This window comes from Echinops telfairi, unplaced genomic scaffold (assembly GCF_000313985.2).
Source record: "Echinops telfairi isolate 266 unplaced genomic scaffold, ASM31398v2 ScPeMD7_22;HRSCAF=79, whole genome shotgun sequence".
NCBI classification, from domain to species: domain Eukaryota; kingdom Metazoa; phylum Chordata; class Mammalia; order Afrosoricida; family Tenrecidae; genus Echinops; species Echinops telfairi.
Window position 1 is genome coordinate 10,920,451 of NW_022103919.1, and position 4,707 is coordinate 10,925,157.

Genomic DNA, 4,707 nt, shown 5'->3' on the forward strand with positions numbered 1-4,707 from the left:
ACAGGTGGCCTCATCTTTTTCCTGAGGCAAAGCTGGTGGGTTTGAACCACAAACTTTGTAGTTGGCCGTCCAAATAGCACCATCAGGACTGTCTGTGAGAGATGTCCTAATAAATTTAGTATCTAAGACCTAATGCACTTAATAGAAAATGATTCGGGACATTTCCAGAATTCTCATGCTATGTCTGAAGAAACTGACATCCATTCCCCAATAGAGTTCCCCCAGCTGAGCTCCATCCAGCTAGTTTCCTTGCTCCCCGTCTAGATGAAGGTAAAGGTTGCTAAAAGGGTCACGGCAAAAGGAGGGCCAGAAGGTGACCTCTGGCTCACTCTGCTGGGCAAGGAGATGTTCATTTTATGAGCTGCTTCTAAAGGCACAAGAGTTGAATTCAGACAAGGAAGTAAAAAGTCCTCTCACTGGTAAGAACAGCCTTGTTAAAGGGAAGGAAATAAGCAAGCCCATGGTACATTCTGAGGACAGTCAGTAGTTCTGTTTGACAAAGGAATAGGCTGAGGGTGGGTGCTGACAGTTGCTAAGATGTCGGAGCTATATCCTTAAAATGGTGGGTGAGACCCTCAGGGTTTAAAGCACGGAGGTAAATGTGCTCAGGATTGTGTTTTAGAAAATTATTCTCAGAGCTGAGCAGAACATGGATAGGAGTGGGTCAAGACTGGTGGCAAGAAAACAACTGTCAACTGGAGAAAACAAATATTAATCCTTGTCAGCAGTTGAAACCAAATTTCTCTTTAACCTCTCGATGTTGAGTTAAATGTTTCTCTGAGAGTTCAGATCATCGTGATGCTGGGAGCATGCATTTCATAAAACAAAACAAACATGGTTCAGGTTACATTTTTTCCTTAAAAGTAATCTTTTTAAAAAGAGCATTGAAAGTCACCCGAAGGAGCCACAAAAGAAAAAGATAGTACCTCAAAGAAATAAAGATTAAGAGTCACCATTTTTCATGACGTTACAGAAAGACAAAAATCTATTGCTTTGGCTATAACGTCTCTCTGTAGAAAATCATTAACATGAAATAAAAAGCTAATAGTTTAGTAGAGAGAATCTTGTAACTCTATGTTAAGTACATAGCAGAGTATTTAAGAAAAGCTGGTCTAAACATGGCAAAGAATGAAGCAATAATAACTGAATTTTGAAGACCCATCACAAGGTCCTGCACAATGTATTTGCCAATTGGGTCAAAATAAATGTTGATAAATTGACTGAGGCATCCCAATGATCTTAACCCTTTTCTTTGAAAAAAAAAATATATATATGATGGTTTTTAACCTTAATTTTCCAAATGGAAAAGCGCGTAACTTTGAGTTTTAGTCCTCGCCAGTTCCTTATTTTGATATGCCACTGACAGAAAGATAAGCAAAGGAATCCTGAGTTTTGCATAAATGTCCAAAAGGAAGCCCCGGGCTTGGAGGATACAGTTCGAATGTTATTTTTAGAAAGGAGCACTTTGACATCATTTAAGCATTTTAAAATATGGTTTTCAGGAACTTTTTCCATTTATGCCAGCAATGTCACTTTGGGAAGAAGTTTTAAAAACAAGACAAATAAGAAACATCAGAAGACAAAACCTTCTTTCTCAAACTCGCATGCCTGGCCCTAAATGAAAGGTCCCCTTCACCTCCCCCACCCATCTCTGCCTCTCTGCCTTCATTTAAACTGCTCCCCAACATGTGAATATTAACAGCGGGCACTGTTCTGTGCCTCAGCAGAGATCATCCTGTGCGCACACGCCTGATACCTGGTCTCAGGATGCAGAGAACAAGGTGGTCCATCAAAAGTACTTGGACTCTGCTTTCAGGTTTTAAAGGAAAAGCATTTTGTTCTTTGACTGATTTTTTAATACAGACCTATTGTTTTACTTCATTGCACTTTGTAGAGAATCTCTTTCTTTCTTTTTAATACTTTTATTGGGGGCTCTTACATCTCGTATCACAATCCATACATTCCTCCAATGTGTCAAGCACATGTGCACATATGCCGCCATCATCATCGTCAAAGCATTCTCTTCCCACTTGAGCCCCTAATATCAGCTCCCCATTTCTTCCCCTCCCTCCCCTGTTCGCCTCCCTCACGAACCCTTGATAAGTTATAGATAATTTTTTCCATATCTTACATCATCCTCCATCGCCTCTCACACACTTTTCCATTATTCGTCCCCCTGGCAGGGGGTTCTAGATTGATCCTTGTGATCGATTCCCCCTTTCTCCACCGACCCTCCCCTAATCCTATTGGTATCTCTACTCTCCTTATTGGCCCTGAGGGGTTTATCTATCCTAGATTCCCTGTGTTGGGGGCTCTTGTCTGTAGCACTGTGCATGTTCTGGTCTAATCCGATTTGTAAGGTAGAATTGAGGTCATGATCGTGGGGTGAAGGAAGCACCAAAGAACTATAGAAAAGTTGTGTGCTTCACCAGTGCTATACTGCATCCTGACTGGCTCCTCTCTTCCCTGTGACCCCTCTGTGAGGGGATGTCCAATTGTCTACAGATGGGCATTAGGTATCCACTTTATGCCCCCCCTCCCATTCACCATGGGTATGGTGTTTTTCTGGGTCTTAGTTGCCTGATACATGATCCCATGGACAATTCATGATCATGCAGTCTGGTGTGCTTCTTGCATGTGGACTTTGTTGCTTCTGAGCTAGATGGCCACTTGTTTATCTTCAAGCCTTTAAGACCCCAGATGCTATATCTTTTGATAGCCAGGCACCTTCAGCTTTCTTCCCACATTTGCTTATGCACCCATTTGTCTTCAGCGATCATGTCTGGAAGGTGAGCATCACAGAATGCTGGATTGTTAGAACCAAGTGTTCTTGTGTTAAGGGAGTACTTGAGTTGAGGCCCAATGTCCATCTGCAATCTTAATTCTTAACATATAGATATGAGTACATAGTTCTATTCCCCTCTCATTTTACATATATTTACATAGGTATATGCCTGCATTTAGGCCTTGTAGAGAATTTCTTACAAATTGAGGGTTTGCGTCTGGCAAGTCTGTCCGCGCCATTTCCTCCAGTTGTATGTGTTCACTGCTCGGTTCCGTGTCAGATTTTGGGAATTCCCATAGGATTTCTAAGTATGTCGTCATGCTATTGCACACTGATTAACTACAGTCCTGTATAAAGATAACTATTCTATGAACTGGGAAATTTAAATTCACGTGGCTTGCTTTATAGAACTATTCACTGGAAAGCAACAGCAGTACCTCCAGGGAGCGCCAACACTTACAGGTGCTTCTCATAGAAATCAGCCCTTTCTGAGCTTGCTTGCTTTTTTGGTCATTTTTCCCTGTGCGTGCATTACACTTAAAAGTAGTGGAGACCTAACAGCTGATTGGACGCTTCAGAGAGATGAATTGCATGCATGTCCATTGTATTTCGATACTCTGGCCAGTGATTTGACTTTGACTCAGAATGACCTTCAGGGTGTCAATGTAGAACTGCTCCCAAGGGTTTCCAATGGCTGATCTTTGGGAAGTCAATCACCAGGCCTTTTTTTCAAGCGGCCTCTAAGTAGATTGGAATTGCCAGGCTCTTGAGCAGCAGATAAATGTGCCCACCATCGGTGCCATTTAGGGACTCCAATTCCCTCTCTCTTTTTCTTTCTCTCTCTCCAACACACAGCAACACACAGGCATACACAGTCCTAAGTCTGGATACATACATACACACGCATATGCACTCTTACAGTCATTATAGTCTCCCTTTTGAAAATTTAAATTATTTATAAAGTGGAAGTCACAATAGGTTTTTGTGAGGAGATTCCCTTTTCTAATTGGCCCTCGGATCCCCTCTGTATATTGATGACTTAGATTTCAAATAGCCGTGTTCATTTCTGCTTGCTTAAGCAGCAAAATGGATCTTTAAAATGATGAATGTTTATTTTTTCATTTATAAACATGAACAATGGTATTCCTCTAGGCTATTGGCTTTGGAAATCATACCATTATATAAATTACATTATATAAAATGCCATGATTAATATATGTAACAACAACAAAACAAAACACACTCACTGCAGTCAAGTTGATTCCGACCCATGGCAACGCCATGGGGCAGGGTAGACCTGCCTCTGTGGGTCCCTGAGGCGGTAACTTTACAAGAGTAGAACGCCTCATTTTGCTCCAGCAGAGTGGCCAGTGGTTTCAAACTGCTGACCTGGCAGATTGCAGCCCAATGCAAAGCCACCATGCCATCGGTGTTCCACCGTATGTCAAGAGGTCTCAATTTGCTAGTATAATGAAACTCAGTTATAGATAGGATTCTATCCTTTCTCGCCTATTTAAAGGTTATTTCTCCTTTTGGTTGTTCTGTTTACCTTTTTAGTACTCTTGCTTGATTCCCCTTTATCCTCCCAAAATGCTGTCCTCTGTCATCACCATTCATGTTGCAACTGAGAAGCAGTTCTCGGCCAGGCTAGATTTACACAAGGAGCGTAGTCAGTGGATCTGTCATTAGCTAAATAGTCCACATGCCAATGGCTGTGTGACCTTGGACTGTCTCAAGAGGTCTTCAGCCCTGACAACTTGTGAAGCTCTGAGGTAAAATGCTACCGTCATTCCTGAATTTATACTAAAGATAATAAAACAAAAATTTCCGCGGCCATCAAGCTCAGAAGCAACAAAGCCCACATGGAAGAAGCACACCAGCCTATGCAACCACGAGGTGTCGAAGGGATCAGGTGTAAGGCA